General features: G+C 39.1%; 1 long non-coding RNA gene across 1 annotated transcript; it reads left to right on the top strand.

The window, feature by feature from the left end:
- Nucleotides 1-709: 709 nt before the first annotated feature.
- Nucleotides 710-14,270, top strand: LOC103482504 (uncharacterized). The gene is made up of 3 exons (XR_536482.2): nt 710-1,383; nt 2,663-2,761; nt 13,997-14,270. It is a non-coding gene; the product is annotated as an uncharacterized LOC103482504 (long non-coding RNA).
- The last annotated feature ends 5,164 nt before the right edge of the window (nt 14,271-19,434 follow it).

Raw genomic sequence — 19,434 nt, forward strand, 5'->3', positions numbered from 1 at the left:
CACAGGCATGAATTATTTTTAAACCGACGTTTCAATGTAGAAAGGGCATTCATAGTTTCCAATTTCATCCAAGTCAGTTCTTGTACATCTAAGCTAGAGATGGACACCTGAAGGCTGGTGCAGAGCCATAACCTCTTATGAAGCCTATTTTTAATTGGAAGAGTTGGAAAATTATTTGCCTAAGTACCTCTTCCAGCAATCCACACATATGTTGATGAAGACGAGCATTTTTTTAAACTTGGTGAAGCAGAGCTCAAAATATCGCAAGTGTGAAATTGTGTCTAGGAAACTCTCTAAATCTAAATAATATGGGGAACCTATGGAAAATGGTTTTTAAAAAACTGGTGAAAAATAGAGCTGAAGGTGCAAAATAGTCATGATGTTCAAGGAGAGCATGCCCTTTACATAATGTAGATGTAAAGATAAAAAAACCTCTGAAACATATTGAAAGTTTCTGATCTAAACTTTTGGCGACATTTTCTAAGTTTAGGGATTCCTAAATAAAGATAAAAAAAAGTTTGAATACTACCATGACATTAGTATGTGAACATTTTGCTCCATATAGTTTGATGACATTTGTGATTTTTTTTTTCAAGCCACATTGTGTGTGGTTGCTTAAAAAATTACAATCTACTAGGATTAAATAATTGTTTCTGGTTAAAACACAATGACTACTATGCAATACCTTTCCACTCCTCTAATCTGTTTGCATGCATACATCATGAGTGGTTGGGCATCGTGAAATTTATGTTCCCTCATTTAATCCACTTAGGCCCTGTTTAATATTTACACCAGCACAGGCTTTTCAGTTATCACGTATAACAGGTAGTAGGGAAGTTGCTCTGTGTACACAAGCTATATTTTTCTCTGTTATGCACTAAAACAGAGGAATTGCCCCTTAGATATTACATTAATGTAAGCATGTGCCACCCATTAGTATTACTGGTAGCTGTGGCCTTGAGACATGGTGGCGACAGAGAGAGAGGGAGAAGAAAAAAAAAGCAGCGGCAACATCCTTCTTCGGTACTCCGCTGCTGTGCCCAAACGGTGCGACGATAGAGCAGAGAAAAAGGGAGCAAATGAAAAGGAGAGGGAGATGAACGCTGGAAAGAGAGAGAGAGAGAGATTAAGTGCACTAAGGAGGAGAGAGAACCACAGAGTGGAGATTGTGAGTGAGCGATGCCTATAGGCAACGCCGGCTCAGTCTTGCTCGGGTCCTCGTAGTTCCAGAGACAGGGATGACTCTGCCACTCTGCATCACTCTTATGTAGTATTCATAGCAGCAGGTCCCTCTAACACAATTTGTGACCTCCAACCCAGCTGAGGAACATTGGGAGTTTAACAATGGGCGACTTCTCGGGGAGTGAGTGCACCGAGACTACGGTGAGAAACTTCCCTGTCTATTATTTCTCCTTTTATATATTGTGGGGAATGTGTCTTTTCTGGGAATTCTGCAATAAAATGACTGTTATTTATCATTACCAACCTCTTTATCATTTAGTCAATAAAAGGCCTCTCACTTTCTCTCTCTCCTTCGCTCCATCGCGGTCCGGGAGTCAGATATCTGTATTAGTCCCCCCCTGCCTCAGGGCGAGCTGTGTCAAAAGCTAAATCATGATCAGCTATGGCTTTCTGGCTAAATTGTGTATGAAGGCCCCGGGCAGAAAAGGTGCACATGCTCATTATTGGAGACACAGAGAAAAAGAGAGTGAAGTTTGCACACATGCACTAAGGGACACACACAAACAAAAGTAGGAGGGATCGCTCCTTACACTTGGTAAGAGTACCTCGGTCATTAGGATCCATGTAAAAAAGTTCAAGTAACAACTTCAAATGCATGTACTGTTTAGGGCTCCATAATCTAAGAGAAGCACACAGTATCCATTCTGAATGCTGCTATTGGGATGAATAAGGGAATTTTAATCTCATCTCATCGTTTATCCTGCGTCGCTCACAGCATTGTGTGTACTTGTGCAACAAAAAAGACTGTTTGAGGTGTTGAAGACTCATCTCAATGTAAATATGCATTGTAATATGATGCACGACACTCGGCTGAACTTTCAGTTCAGAGTAATCGTCTTTGCTATTGACATTGCATGCATTCTTATTGGCATCGCAATAAGAATGCATGTGAATATTATGCATTCATAGCATCGCATGTCCTATTTTCGTCAGTCTAAATCAATAAAGAAGGTGCATTACATGATTAATTGTTCTTCAAGCAAAACAGTTCTAACAAAACAAAAGCCTCGAGTTTGATGCACTTGACATGTAACTTGTTTTGAAGTTAACAAAGGAGCATTTTTGGCTGTACTGGCATTCACTGTATTAGTGCAATACACAATACGCTCCAGAAAGAAAATGTCAAAGGACTAAACAGATGAGATCCACGCAGAAAGCTGTGGATGCAAGAAAGGCATGTGGGACAAAAGGGACATTAGTCAGCCACACAGTATATGACCTCAGCAAGGATGGGCTATAGCTAAAGGTTGATGACAGCCAGAAGATGGAAGCAGTGGAAGTTACTCAGGAAGGCCTTAATCTGTCTGCCCACAACTGCTCCTTTAAATGCTCACAAAGTTTCAGTTGAAAGAAGAAAATAAAGTTTTGATTAAAAAAAGCTATTGATAAAATTCACAATTTCTCTGTTCGGACCTTGTAGACTGAAGATTACCAAGTACTGGGCCAGGCCTTGGGAATACCACGCTGAGAGCTGAACTACTAGGATCTCCATAGTAATCGGTGTCACTCCAACATACAGGTTAGTTTATAATGGACTCCAGGATCCATTACCACAGCAGAGCTGCACCAAAATCATCTACAGAAACTGTGACTGTAATTATCAGAAAGTTAATGCTGTCGCCAATGAGTTGTTTTTTAAGATTCTGTCAATACAAAGAAAGGGAAGAGACTTTGAGTAGGGAGACAGCTGTAGATGTTTGATTCTTTACCAGATATTTGTTTTTTTTCCATACTTAGTTCACATTTCATTATTTCTGTTTCAAAATATTTGTGATCGAGAATCACAAGAGGAACCACAAGGCCATTGAGCATCCAAAGAGCCTTTATATAGCATTTTAAAACAATTTCATGGTTAAAAATAATGAATCCATATTAAAAAGTTTATTTTTTTAAAGATTCATTCTACTGAGATTTCTGTCCTAATTTCATTTTTAAAAATTTTGTTTTACTAAAATTCTCCACCCTGATTGCCTCTCTGTATTTCATACGCAGTAGCATTCGCTAGCTAGCAAAGCACAGAGGACTTGGTCTCCCCTTTAGGACATTATCACCTTGTCCAGTCCTCTGGAGGGCCGTGCTGTCCCCAGTGCAGCGGTTCCTGCTAGCGCTAATTAATTAAGAGGGCAGGTTGGCTGCAGCGGAGAATGGGCCCAGAGCCTTTTCGTCTAGCAGAAAACACAGACAAAATGCCTAGAGACCAATCACCTCCTCTCCCCGTGATGGAAACTACGCAGCATTCTGAAATCAGCAGAGATTTAAGAACAGGTGAATTAGCAGGGGTAGCTTGCGCTAGCTTTTTTTTTTTTGTCGTACTTTTACATTTCTCCTAAACTCATTATCGGTCTTTGTTGTTATTTGATCAAATTGACACAATTGTACATTGCAATTTATTCATTGCACAAAACAAAACTTGCCTCTGATATATAGATTTTACTCTTATGTAGACCGAGTTGTAAACTATATTAGAATACACCACTTAACACCAGCGCAAGGCCCTACATCATAACATTTGCACAGTGTTCCTTGTACAAGATGGAAATACAGTGTCGGAGGGAGATAGAGTCGGGAAGCAAGTGGGGGAAATAATACAACCACATTTAATGAAAGGTTAAATTTTCATTTACTCACTATTGACTGAGCTGAAAGGGCCATTATTTATTGTATTGGCATGATGTGGCCCATTAGTGCTGTATTGGAATTGGTTTGGCTCCTTTCTCTCCCCCCTTTCTCACTGACTCTGTGTTGCTCAGCGTTGTGAGATCGCTTCAAGCTAAAGTGTGAGAAAAGACCTGTTTGTGTTTGTGTGTGTGTGTGTGTGTGTGCGCGTGTGTTTTTCCACGTGTGTGTTGGAGAGGCAGACGGAGGCCGATGTGAGCTCAAACTTTCCCCGCTGAATTCCATCTGTTTATTTATCCGCCGTCTGCGTCCTCAGATATTGCTCGGTGATTCGGGCATCGATCTGTTGTTCTCGCGATCTTACTGACTCATCAATGACAATCTAATTCCGTTTATCGCATTTTATCGCCCGCTGTCTCTGGAAAGTGACAAGACACATTGCGGCCGCGCGTAACCTAATAAAGGACCGCTCTGCTCAATCCAGATTAAGTCACGAGACGGCCTGGTTCCTCAAACACACAACGCATTCATTTAGGGCGGCCGCCTAATTGGGGTTGCCGCAGACAAGCCGAGAGGTGCAGAGGCTTTCAGATCCTAGTCATCTTTCTTAAGACCAATTATTCATTCGTTTATTAGCATCCCAGTGCACACCGCACACAGAAGTGCAATAATGAGGGGAAATCTACATAATTCCATGCTTAACAAAAAGTACCCCGAGGCCAAACTGCACTCAAGTATTCAAACAAAAGATCAGGTCAGTGGTTTTGAGGTTAATAAAGGTAGAAACCTCTTGCTTGTTTCTAATTCTTCCTCAGAATGAAAACAAAACAACAAAAAAAAACATGATCAAGATTGTTTTTTTTTTTCTTTTTACAATTGCTATATTTCATGTAATATTTGCAGTTTATTGGAAAAAATTTGTTCTCTATTGGTGCTTTTTCCCCTTACTGGATTCTTTTTAGTGACCAATAGTTAAAGTTTTCTTATAAAATAAAAAAATGTATTTTATTTCAAGATTTTCTTTTCTCCATTATTATTATTCAAAACTTTTTTCAGCTTCTGCTTCTTTAAAATACAGTTTACAAAGAAAATGTGATGTTACTGGAATTGTAGGATTCAACCTGGCCACCTAGACATATTTTCAACGTCACACATATACAAAAAGAGCCACATTTTCAGAGCGGTGGAGATCAGTGCCCCGTGAGCAGCGATGCCACTGCGAGCGCCATCTGGCTATCTGAGGTCAAGCTTACTGCTCTGATAGTTGTGACCCGATATGTTGCAAATTGGTGGACTTTTTTTAAAAAAAATTATTATTATTTTCTGCATCACTGGTGGCGACATAAGAAAGTAAACCTCACTGGTGAATTACAGCATACATCATACTTGCTCTTCAAATTTTATGACCCTTCCACCCGGTTTCTTCCCTCCTTTTTTTTTTTTTTCTCTTTTCCCCCCTCAGTGCTACATATACAGCGTGGGGCTTTACTGGCTTGTTTTCTGTCTGTTGGCACGCTGTGCCAGCATCCGACACCAGCTCCCTGCCACTTTCACAGGCTGTAAACATCTGGGGAAGGCCTTTCATCTGGTCAATGTGGTAAGGGGACCCAGGGGCTCTGGAAGAGCGCCACGATAAAAACAGGGTTCCACACTTGGTTAAGCAAGCTGAAGCCGGCCACTGTGACAAGCTGTGTTTAAAAAAAAGAGGCAAATGGGAGAAAAAATTTTTTACAGGCTAACACCACAAATTAATAGTTTCCTTCAGAAGGAACACTCGGTTTAGAGTAGGCTCATTAATTTGACATTTAAAATGGCAAGTTACCAAAAAAAAGGGCTAGGGGAACTCAAATACACATTACTGCACACATGTGGCTGAATAATAAACCAAAACATAATTTTTATTTTCAAAGAAATCTGATCAGACGAAACGTAAACTCCAAACTTTCCTACGACTATAAAATTAAGAAAAAATAAATAGATAAATATCACGGTTAAACCACACCAGACTAATTGTGCTTTTCTTGCTTTTTCTGGAATTTTGAGCTCGGATTTGGAAATGACATCACATCCGAGGTGAATGGGTTCTCATCGCGAGCTGGAAAACTTGAGAAATTTACAAGTTGCTGATGGTGCTAAATGCTATTAGAAATATAAAAAGAGGTTGCAATGTATTTTTCTCCAGCTGCACAGCACATCAAGTGCAAACGGTTTAGTACAATTATCCGAAGTACCAGTGAAACATTTATAGCTGCAGCTTCTTCTGTTCTGCTTACTTGAAAAGTTTTATCCTTTTTTTTAAAATTCTGATTATTACCTCTGATTTGATTGGTTTTTCATTTTGAATTTTATTTTTCAACGTTATAATTGGTTCTTAGTGTTCTGTATAGCACTTCATAACAAAATATATAGACTAAAACTAAATACACAAGTCGACTTGGACGTCGAACTAGGACAAAAACAACCCGCCAGTGAAATTCAAAAACTATCATAGCTGAAGGTTTTATTTTGTAAGTTTAGATTTTTCTCGTGCTCACTGTGTTCTTGAGTTCACATTTGAAGTTTCATTGTGACAAAGTGAGACAGATTTCAGATTTAGTTTTCAAGAATCTTAACTTCTGTTGGGCAAAGTACCTGTGTTAGTGTGGATAGAGTCCTAGTTTGCAACATGGAACAAATAAGAAATTACAATCAACAAAAGTGGCACGGATCACACGCCGCAAAGCCTCTGGCCTCTTGCTTCTACCTTCCTCGTAAATCTCCAGCAGCAAAGTGTCAATCAGCGCCGGCGTCTTCATGAGAGATTTCATAATTCATCTATCCATATATAGAGTCGTATGGATAGCGGTATGTCTACAGTGTGTTTTATCTTATTGAAAGGGCGAGTGATTTTCTTTCAGCGCTGTGTCACGGTGGAGATGGACTGCAGTTCAACAACATTAATATTTAAGGAACCTCAGCAACTCCCTTCACCCTTATACATTATTTGGGCACTTTGTGACACTCACAGATTGCTGTCCCTCGGTGACACAAGCGGCATCCAAAGCTCAGCTCTCAGAGCCACAATACTCGTGTGTGACAACTGGGAGTGCAGGTATCTATTCTCTGCGAAGGAAGCCGTTTGATGAGCCTTTGATATGTCGAGCGCGGCTGGTTGCAGACACAAGATAAAAGCAAGTGTAAAATCAGAAGCTGAGCTTTAAGGAATATGACTTCATGAAATTGTGAATGTTTAATCATCCTTTTCAACTCGGTAACAGTGACATAAAAGACCCTTTTTTATATATATAATGGTAATCTCAATCTTTGAATAGATCTGGCTGATTTTCATTCCCAGCTTTGATTATTGATTTCAGTCGATTCCAACTTCTCTTCAAGAACAAAATCATGTTTTATAAGAAAAGCAGTTAAAGCAGCTTTATCAATTATTTCAAGAATTATTTACATTAGGAGTATATCAGAATGTTACTAATATTTTAAAGACAATTATTACATTTTAAACTTACGGCAGCATCACCGACTCATGTAGCTAGCATTCATAAACATCAGCTTCTGTGTGTAATCGCTTACCGTGACATCAAGCTGAGTATGTAGGAGCAAGTTAATCGGTTATATGGGGCAAAACATCTAACAACAAAAAAGATTGGGGTGGAGTCAAAGGATGAGATGAGTACAACATCTCAAGAGGAAATTGTGGATCAAAGAGGAAAGGTCACATCTGTATTTTGGATATTTAGAACAAAAAAACAAAACAAATCAGTAATCATCAATAATAACTGATATTAAAGGATTATATTGTGATAATTTTTTTAGGAGTATCACCCAGCACTAGCACTAAGTAATTGCCGTGGCCTTGTGGATATGGATATAAAACTTATGTTTCAGAGGCTTCGTTTTTCTTAGAGATGACGTTTCCAAAGCATTTTGCTGAAAGAGAAAACTGATTCAATAGAAAGCACAAACAATACAGATGGAAAGTCGATGCAAGAGTTTGATGCTCCTTTATCTTCTTTTGTTTTTCTTTCCTTGCATGGTGATAATTTCACAGACTTGAGGGAATGTGGACTTTCTGCCACTGCTGACATGGCACATACGCCCCTCTTCCACCTCTTCACGTCCGTGTCCAGTTTCTGGGGCTTGTAATGCATCCCTACACCCCGTCGATATTGTTAATATTGTGCTGACCCGGAGCAGTTATGTGCTGCAGAACATTATATCCTCATCTAGGTGGCGTGGCGACTGTAAAGAACACTGTTTGTCATGAAACATGGCTCGGCTTATGCTCCGTAGCCGCACACCCGGGCGCCCACGATGCTCGTTCATCAAGCGCCGGCCTTGTCGTTGGCTTTATTGAGAGCAAAAACAAAGGGTTGAGCTGTTTGGAATCATTATTTTTTTCTCAAGACAATTTTTCAGAATAGCACCAAAAGCTTTCCTTTTGGGCCTTAGAGGTGGCCGAGGAGGAGACAGCGAGCGATAAAATTGATGAATGGCAGATTGATGGATTTCAGTCCTTCACCGAGGAGAAAAATAAGAACGATGCACATGACATTCTTTTTCTACTTTTTTTTTTTTTTTTTTTTTCAAAATTTGAGAGTTTGGGGAAGTAACTTGTGATTGATGAAGATGCTTGTCTATTCACTTTAATGCATGACTTTTTTATTAATGAAGTGGGGAAGGAACTTATGATTAAAATCAGCAGATTTTCTGTTTGAACGGCCAGGGCCAGTAACTGGTAAAAAAAAATAAATAAAATAATCTAAACAGTGAACGCAGCACAATAATTGCCACAGATTGTACAGACAACATTGTTCTTTATGGAGAAGGACTCAGTTTTTCCTTTTTTCCGGTATCTGAGGTGTTTCAGTATAACATTAAAGATATACGGAGTTTTTTTTTTTAAAGAAGAAACCATTTCATACAGCATGTTGAGACAGCTATGTTTTATTCAGGCTGCAAGAGAGAGTGCAGTGTCAGTAGATAACAGGAAGGGACAATGCAGTACCGCAAAGTTGCTAGGATTTATGCCTAAATTACTCCAAAGATATCTGACCTATAAATCTCCACTTATGTGTAATAGCTTACCTTAATCCCAATGGTAAGAGATTTCATATTTTGATAAAAAATTGTGTCATTCAGTGCTAAATCACATGTATGTAAATGCACTGTTTATGTCAACAACTAATATTTCTTAAGGTAAAGTGAGACCGACCACTGATCTTAACTTTAAAATTTCACAGATTGCAAATTCAGTAATCTGCAGTGACGTCCTGAAGCAAATTGGTGTATACCATACTTTTGTGACTTACAGAAGACTTTTCCAAATACTTCATGGATCTGAACAACACTGAGGTTAAGGACCCATTAGTGTGTAGATATCAGTATAACACGTGGGTATTAGCACATATGTATAAATGTTATGCTAATTAGAAATAAAAGGGATTAAAAATAAACCATGTAAAAAAAAAAAAAGAAGTGTGTTATTTCATGCTGCTTTTCAGTGCAACGCTATGTTTGGATAGTTAAGCTACGCAATCTCCTGACAAATATTGCCCACGCATATTTTTCAAATCAGTTTAATATAACAAATAGCACATGTAATCACAAAACCTTCATTTTCCCCTTTTGCATTCTTCATCCCAGTCAATGCCAGGCGTTAGACTTTAATAATGACCCATTAAACAATGTGTTTAGTAAATTGATCTGTGAAGAAACACACAATCACCAACAGCCACTAATGAGTTCCCATTTGTCTCAGTGAGCAGCAAGGAAGCATAATGAACAGCCTTCCATTCCTTTTCAGTCTTTTTTTTTTGTTTCACTCATTTATTTGCTTTTTCTCTCCCCCTCCCACCCTCATTTTACTTTTCACTTACAAGTCCCCAACATTTTTGTCTGAACTTTGTCTCGGTCCATACCTTCTGCTGCTCTCCTCTCCTCCCTCACGTCCTGTTCCTCCTAAAGGACACAGGTGACTGAACCCATGACTGTCCTCGGCCCAGAAGATGATACATAACAACTCGCCCCCAAATGACAAATCAGGCCGACACTGGGCCAAGAACAGGGATATTGATTTTTCAATGATTAATAAGTGGAAAATAATTGTGTTTCATTAAGATGGATGGTGTTTCATTTGGTGCTGTCTCCTTTTCTTCACTTCAACGCAAGGAAGGCAATCAAATCTGCCAGTGCTGCAACCCCGTTAGCCTGCTATGGCAACAAGGCCAGCCACATGTGTGTGTGTGTTGTTTTTTTTTTTTTTCTGTGTGTGAGTGTGTGTGTGTGCGTGTGTGTGTGTGTGTGTGTGTGCGCGAACAGATAGAGTACTGGGAATAAAGAGAGCAATGTGAAAAGGAGATGAGAGCCTTATCTCTCAACGGGGTACACATTTACTGGCAGCAATTTCAGGACAAAATATGCAGACCCCATAGAGAGATCACACACCGACCACAAGAACTCAACTTTTCATCCTGTGAATATTTCAACAACACTGATTATGTTTACATACATGGATATTTCCCCGCTGAATGCGATATTTCATCCTGGTTTCAGGTCAGCACATCGACTATCAGCAGAGTTGGTTTGAAGAGCCCTTCTTACCTCATGCTGTTATTATGGGAAACTGGAAACTGTACACCAGCGGTGGGGATGGCTGGCCAAGTGCTGGCACAAATGTGGTTCCTTAGAATCAAAAAGCTTCCCTTTAGACTCTAGTCACCATTTTGTGGTTATGGAGATCACAGAAGAGGAAGAGAAGCCAATTTCCTCGCTGATAGTAGCTTTAACATGCAGCAGAAGTCATTGCACTTGAAAAGCCACGCTCGGCGAGTGGGAAAACCTCTCCACTCCGTCTTACTTACAAAACCGAACTGATTACGACAAGTCTGTGCTTGGCGCGTAATTATGGGAGATGCGGCAAACTGCTAAGTGAAAGAAAAGTAGACGATATAGATTGAAGGAAATATTCGTGTTTCAAAACAGATTAACCTAACTTGTGTAGAGTCTTTGTTCCACTTCTACACTCCCTATCCACTAAAGGCACATTGTGAGAACAATGTTGTGCAGGTGATAGATTTACACTGGATCTGGGCCAAATGCTTGCAGAGTTTTGCTTGTGGCCTGTGACTGTGCCAACATTATTGTGGGCTGTGGAAGTGGAAATTAAAAACAAACATGAGAACTCAGAAAAGGACAGGATTCAGAATGATGTTGCACAATTTTTACAGTATTGCAGCAACATGAAACCGTACACACAACACTGCGTGTTACTAGACGATGATGAAGTAAAACTCTCCTGCAGGAAGAGCTGAAGTTTTATTTTCTGCCTCTGCCCATCACTACTGAAAAATGGGTTTTAATCTCAATGAGTTTTTGTTGTTGTGGATAAATATTGGATCCATACTCTATGTATGGGACAAAAATGGTCAACTCGCACCTTGTTAACATTGGTTAATTGGTCGTGTTATTAATTTTGATTTTAAAAATTTGTTTAATGTAGCAACGTATTTTACATATTAAGATTTATAAGATGTCTCAAAACAACAAAATCACCCCATCAGCCATTATACCACTGTATTACCTGTGAACATTAAGTTACTTTCCTCTTAATTCGCCTTGCAAATATGTCAATAGATCTCCTATATATCATTCCTCTTAGTGTGTTAAATGTCTTTCAAATGTCTTTTTTTTTATTTTTGTTGATGAGAAGATTAAGGCAGCGTTAAACCTACGGATTGCAGTTTTGTTGTGAATAGAAAACTTTCCGTTTGGCAAGACTGACACAACATTCCTATAATTCCTAAACTGCAACAACAGTTTTGTTTGTTTTTTTCATAATTCTTTCACTGTGTTTATAATTAAACATTTATTATCATAACCTCATCTCCAAATTTTAGGAGCATTTGAATTCCCTGCAAAATGCAGAATTCAAAGCTTGCAAAAAAAAGTAACAAGAGTCAAAACTATGCAACATTTAACTTTGAATGGGCTGATGTTATGAAAATTATATCGACTTGTTCCCTTTAAGATTAAAGAAAAAAAAAGTGTTGATTTCCTGCTTTTGGCCCCAACTGATTGTGGAGAGATCGGTTCAGAACACACAGGAACGCGTTTTACTGCCGACGCGTGAACGCACGAGCCGCCCACTTGACGATTTCTCACAATGCGTCAGAAAACATAACCCTCATAACGTTCGATGTGAAAGTCTTTACTTATTAGCAGAAGGGAGAAAATCAACATCACAAGATCATTTGCGATGCAGGCTAAGCTAACTCTAGTGTGCAAATGCATTTGCTCATATGTGAAGACTGCAGTGCAAAGACATTTTTATTGTTTTTCCGTTGACTGAGTGTCCCCTGAATAAAGTGTTACAGCATTGCACTGAGGGATAATGCTGCACAAGAGAGGGCCTTGTTCTGGTGGTGGGGGGTGGTTGGGTGTGGGAGTGGGGGGTGAGTGGGGTAGCAGCAGCCAGGTCTTCCATCCCAGCATCCCTGTGTATCACTTTAATGTTCACATAATGACATCCCCTCCAAGTTTGTGTCATGGGCCATCAACAATCATAATTGTAAAGTGATTCATTGAGTGATGTTGTCAACAGTGCTACTGTCAAGAGAAACTGATACCAGCAAAAGAGAATAGGGCACTCTAATGAATATATCAATAACCAGTGACAGGTGAAAGAGTGCTCCTGACGAAATTTCAAATAAGCACTAACACCTCTCCAGGATGCCTTCATTTATTTTCCTGTGGCACACCCTGTCATGGTGAACAAGTAAATAACACAATTAAAAGCAAAAAAGACGGTGCATAAATCAATCACAGACAATCCATTTGTTTCCTAAATTTTTGAATTCATTCATTCTATTTGTTAACAAAACGCAAGATAGAAAGTTTTTGTCTTGTTTTATGTGTTCACTGCTTATTACTGACACATTTCTCCCTCCATTGGTCGCAGTCTTCAATAAACCATTGAGGTGTTCAGAGTCTTGCTGCTTTTTACTATGATCAGACGTAGCCGTGTTGTAATCTGTATGGTTTGCCATGTCCTGCATGTTTCTTTGCTACAGTTTTGTCCTTAAAAAAATGAGGGAAGCAACCTGCGTTGTCCATTTTATTTTAATTTCTTTCAGCCAGAGATGCACCAGTTTATCAGCGAGACACTGAAATCGGCCAATTTCGCCCTAATTGGTTCTAATTGGTGGTCAGCAGGTCACTAAGAAAATCTTCATACTTTTTCTACTCATTAAATACATCAAAACTATTAAACTTTTTCAACATTCTCGTGTATAAACGGATAAACCAACACCATGCTTGTTGAGGTGCCTTGATTTCATTCAAAACCTGGAACTTTGTAGACAATTGAATGCATCTCTGTTTATAAGACTCTAGATAATTCATTTCTAGATTTTAGATAAGACCCAAAGTTCTTGGCGTAGAATGCAAACAGCACCAAAATCAGTAATCAAAACCAGTTTTTATTTGACCCACTTTTAATTTTGAGTAATCCAATTCATGTTACTCCAGGTATTATAAAAATGTAGCTGATATAAATAAGCCAGGATGTCAGAGAAACTGTGACAAAGTCATTTACCTCAAATGTTAATTGCAAACTAACTTCAGTAAATAAAACCAAGCAACTGGAGTGTTTTATTCTAGTGTCATAAAACGACCAGAAAACTCAAGAAAACTGTGTGTTGGAAAGGGTGAAAAATATTAGGGAGTTTATTATGTGTTTTTAATTTGAAGTCGATATACACAACTTTTAGAGTGGACTTTGATTCATTTGCATTACATCTGTATGATGTTGGACACTATCTTGAAGTGTAAAATGCATTTTATGTCACTTCCTCTCTTTTCCTATTAAATAAATAAAAAATATATTAAAAAAGGAGTCGGAATTCTGCAAAAAAGTAAGTTTTTGTTTTACTCCAAACTACACTTAAAACTGTTTGTGGATCCTTTTAAAAGAAAAAAAAAAAGGCATTCTACTCTCTCCTTTCATCTCTCAGAATAAATACTCCACATCTATGGTAAAATAAAGTAGGAACCATATGCAGAGAACTTATCTGATGTCTTCCGCTTTGAGTGAATGTTTGTGTTTGTCTTTGTGTCCACATATAATCACCTCCACACTTCACAGCGGAATACCGGCGATTCATCACCCAAATGAGGTCCAGTCGAGGCCGTGATCCATCACCCAGTGTCTGCTCTAACAGCGGAGGTAATGAGAACGGGACCAATGCAACATTGATGGGGCCTGGCTGGCGACGATGCACGGACAATGGCGCTGACGGGTGAAAGAGTGACCCTCTCGTCGAGGCGCTTGTTTCAGGTTGTGATTTAGAATTAGCCCATCGAGAATCATCGATGTTTGAAACATTCAGAATTCTCTGGGAAAATAAAAAAAAGAAAAATCAGCATGTTCATTTGGGTGTCCACGTGCGCGTTAAAGTGCAAGCAAATGTCCTTAAACACTCGTTTCCCACGTACACCTGTCCTCTGCACCCAGCCTTTGGAATAAAAAGCAGACCGAAATGCAATTAAAGGGGCACTGTGGTGCTCCATTGTCACATCACACCGGGGCTACTTCTCTCCGCCTGCCGCATTAATAGGGTTTCAATTGCTAGCGCTCGCTTCTTAATGGCTGATTTATTTCATTTTAATACCCTTGTCAGGAACCAAGACCTCGTCTGAGGCTCTCATAATAGGGGGAGCCGTTCCCTCTTTCTCCGGTGGGAATGCGTGACTCTAAAGATCTCAGTTTGATATGTGAACTCAGCCTCCTTTGACTGAGGCCGCCAGGGTATATAGAGGATGGGGGGTGGGGGAAATTTATTTAAATGTTGTATCTATATCTCTTCACAGCTGCTAAGTTACTGAATATCACCAACGTACAAGGACTGGATTGGTAATATTAAGGTTGGGTAGAGGTGAAACTAAGGGTAAGTGTACAGGAGTTACCACAAACCAGAATACTATTTCATTATTTAAAAAAAAAAAAAAAAAAAAAGGAAATCTATTTTTATCTTTCATCTGTCTTTGTCTTCATCTCTCTGTGTCTTACATTGTAGGACAATGGCAACCCCTTTCCCCATGAGAAACTCAATTGACTGGAACCTCTGTCATTTAACACACTATTAATTGACTAATGTGCATCACATTGCTATGCAGCATAGGTAGACGAGGACCATGGGGCCTTATCATAGTGGATTATGGGAAATTATCTGAGGAATCCACCACATACTTTCTTCCTTTTTTTTTTTTTCAGTCGGAAACACACAGCCAGTCGTGGCTGCCGTTTGAGATGATCTGCACAAAGACAATTATTCTAATCACTTAAGTCTGCCCTTATGAGACATCTGCTCTGTAAAGCGTTATATTTCAATTTTCCCAGACAACTGTGAGCAGATGAGGCTTCATCAGTATCATTACTCACAACATTGTTTTGCCTAAACAATGCTTGCATGATCGATGAATAGGCAAAGTACAGGATACAGTCATGATTCTGATGAATCAGTTACTTATTCTAAAATGCAGCTCAGCCATTAAATAGTTAATAAAACCTTCAAAGGCAGCCATCAAGTCAGTCATTCAGTGTATTGATGCAACATTGAACATTAAAGGGGTAGCTTGACCTTTTTTTTTCTTTGTCAGGTTCTGTCAAGTTATCCATAATGGTCCCTTATTTGTAGCGTCAAGATGTCATATCGTAGTGAGTTTGTGGAAAACTGCACATTCTTTATTGGATCTCTAAAACAAATGGAAAGACATCAATGTCTCTACCACAGGTTGTATACAATACCTACACTCAAACTTTGAGTTTGAAACTAAAAACATAGAGTTTGTATGTATTTCTTGACTTGGCCACTAAGTTTGTCTATTGAAATAAACATTTCTAAGATTTTAAGAAGATCTGTTCTTCACAAAGAACAACTTTCTCTTTAACGTAGGCTTTTACAACACAAAACGACATTAAACATCAATAGCACAATTCTTTCAGTTATTCTCCTCGAGGTGTCAAATGAAGTATATCCCAAGCATAGAATCTCAATCCATCCATCAGCGTTCACGCTTGATTCTGGCTTAACGGCTCTAATTAGCTTTCTGTCCATAGACTAATCTTTCATTCATCAATCGATTGATTTCCCTGTCTTCATTACGACAGGGCTGACATTGTGTTGCTGAGTTTAGCGCAAAGATGGCCAATTCTGAGCTAAAGGTTAAACATGTTAAGCATGGCCACTCGCAGCCTGACAAGCCGTTGTTTGGGGCAGCTTTATTAATGAATATGCCACCTCTTGTTTCTCTTTTTGAAGGAGTAGATGGCCCTTATCTATTGCGCATAAAACATACAAGAAGGCCTGAAGTCACAACACTCTTTATGAGAGAATATATGTATATTTATCCTCGTGCTGAAAATAAAATGTAAGGACTGCAATGTCAGTTTAGACTGGCAGACACAACGATGCCGTTAGACAAACAGACATCATCCTTTCTTATAACTACAGAATCTTATGTTGGCCTTAAAGTGACCACACTATCTCCAGTGCTCAATTTATTTTTTTTTAATCTTCACCCTATGAAAGTTCTTCCTAACCTCCATACTTCACCCACACAGCACTATTCACCTCTCAAAATGGAGATTTTCTCTGTTCGATTTGTATCAGCTTTTATACTGAGTCTACGCTGTCTGTCAAGCATGAAAATAATCAGATGCACACTTCAGTTTGCAACTTCTCAGAGTGCTGGATTACTGCGTATTGATACAGTTATTGAAAAACCATTCACATTCCCGACTACTACCCGCACCCTCACACGCAACGTACCGCGCTGCAGACGCCGACTACCCTATTATATAGGTGGTGCAGTAAAGAGGCAGCGCATGCTTGGTGGAATTAACACTTGCTTAAATCCACCCGCCTCACCCTTAGGTGATCTTTATCCTATATTTATTTTTAACTTCATTTTCCCTGATTCCCTATATCTCCGTTTTTTTTGTTTTTTTTCTTCTCTCCACGCCAAGGTGTTCGGGTTTAGAGTATCCAAGAACGGCGATGGCATCCTTTGTTCTTCTTGACAGCCGCTCAAAAGATAATCTCTGAGCGTCTTGGATTTTGTTCAATCTATTAACCATAACAGCATATATTTAGTGCTTTCTAACTTTGCCTTGGGCTTCTGTCACCCCAACACAACACTGAGAATGGCAGCATGTGAAAGGCAATGCAATAGCATGCTATGTGGCTGTTTATGAGAAGTGAAAAGCATTTTGTTTACATTGGGCAACACAGACAATTTATTTGTAATCTGCTACAACAGAAGCATTAAAGCTTTTGGTGTTCAGTTAAGGGGAGATGTTGTTTTAAAGATAAACTGATGAACTCCGATAAAACCCCTGGGCAAAAGAGGGGAAGAAAAAACGCAAGAAAATATTACAAATTTTAATATAAAAAGAACAAATCTCTAGAAAACAAAACATCTGTACATTTTGATGAATTTAGAGCAATACTTTAGAAAATCATTTTAATCAATGTTACATAATTTTTATTGTAATATCTTAAGAATTCAAGGAATAAAATAATTTCCACAAGTTGTTGCAATCAAACGTTTTGTATTTTTTGAGATACAATAGACTGCTGGTATTTGCTGTTAGACAATAATTGGATTCCTCTCTACAAACGTTTAAACCTGCTTATTTTAATCATTCAGACGCCTTAGTTTGTATGAACACGCAGTGGAAACCGGATTAGCCCTAACGCAAAAGCTAACATGGCATTCCTTATCTCCGCCCTTACGGGTACAACCAATCAGCAACAAGCAAAATGAATGGTGGTCCTGGATTGGCTGCTTCACAAACGATATCCAGCGGTGTGTCAAGCAGCACTGTGCCAAAGTATTTCAGTTTCCGAAGTTCTATTTTTCTTTGAATATTTTAGATATCAAAGAATCTGTGAAAAAAGAAAAAACAAAACAGGGGGGTGGGGGGGGTAACAAAAAAAACTGCAAATCATGTGGAATCCTGAGTTTCTTCAAATCAAGGCCAACATCCCATTTGTTTAGTTACCTGTGATTAACAGTAACTGGAACCGATACTAATCATCCTCATATGATGATCACCGTCAGCATATGAGGATGACTTTTGATGACTTTGATCTTTACATTTGGTTGTCGTTTTGTTTTTATAACGTAAAAGCATTTTGAATTGCCTGTTGCTGAAATGTGCTACATAAATCAACTTGCCTTGCCTAATGCTCTATTTAGAGTTTGATGTCAAGGTAAATATTGACAAAAAGAGACTATTTAGTCATCTCAAGGCCATATGTTCTCCAGTCAGAACATCAACATTTACTTATTTCTTAATCTTTACTTTTCTTTTTATAAGTACACTTTTACCACAGTTCAAATAAAAATAACTTTTACAGTATCATCACTCAAGATCAAGTTTGGCTTAGGTTCAGCTTGCTTCATTTTTGTATTTGCCTTTGCCTTTTGGACATGAACCAAATGTTCAGCTCTGCTGCGCTACAGGACGGCAGCTGGAGTCACAGTCTTGTCTTCAGATGCTGAGCTTGGCGGGTGGATAAGGAAATGAACCATCAAGATTTACTCTAATCTTCCCCTTCCATCATGTTAAGCCAATAATGACAACAAGAACATAGCAGCAGTAGGCCATTCTGATAACCTCACCATTTCCAGGTTACACTTGATAAGGATAAAGAGATGTGCAGCCATTTGTGAATTATTTTAAAACCACAGGCACATCACTGTCTCCACGTTTCACAGATAAACCTGGTTTTCTTTCTTTTTTTTTTTCTTCATTTGCTCAATCGTATTCTTCCAATTTATGCTAATAGCCTCAGTGTTACATGATTAGTGGCAGCTATTTACAGTGAAGACATTTGCTAATCAAGCTGCAGAGTTATGCTCCAGGTCTGGGAGCAATTATGTCCACACAGAGCACATATTTATAACACACACACGCATACACACGCACACACACACACACACACTGTTACAGTCACATTCACCTACACGGACCCCGAGCATATACTTTCACACACATACGCAGTTAGAAAGCCATCCATTACCAGGTCCTGCGTTTTACATTTAATCTTCTTATTGGATCCTTGTTAATGTTAACCACTTCCTTCCCCCTGCAGTTTATTTTGATTTTGTGCATGTGGCCTCTGCTCTCTGCAAGTGTTCGTGGTCCAGACCATCCATAACCTGCACAGACAAACGGACAGCAGTGGGAGAGGGGCAGCGGGGGTCGGGGGGGGGGCAAGCAGCTGGCGTTTTCTAAAACAGCAACTTAGCGTTTTTAAGTGGATCCAAAAATGGTGGGCCTAATTTGCAAGAAGCTGTGGCCGTTTATTTCACCCTTTCACCTTTAAAACATGGGCGAAGAAGGGGCATGATATGGTTCAAGTTGCTCTAACGCAAATCCCACGATGCTTTGAAGTTCAGTGTGAAATTAAACCCTCAGACGTTTGTTTCCTGACTTCACTCACACCTGAATACAGTTTCATTTGATCACCGGGTTGATCTTTAACACCATGAACTTCATGATGTTGTTGTGCA

This window comes from Poecilia reticulata, chromosome 20 (assembly GCF_904066995.2).
Source record: "Poecilia reticulata chromosome 20, P_reticulata-male-v2, whole genome shotgun sequence".
Classification (NCBI taxonomy): Eukaryota; Metazoa; Chordata; class Actinopteri; order Cyprinodontiformes; family Poeciliidae; genus Poecilia; species Poecilia reticulata.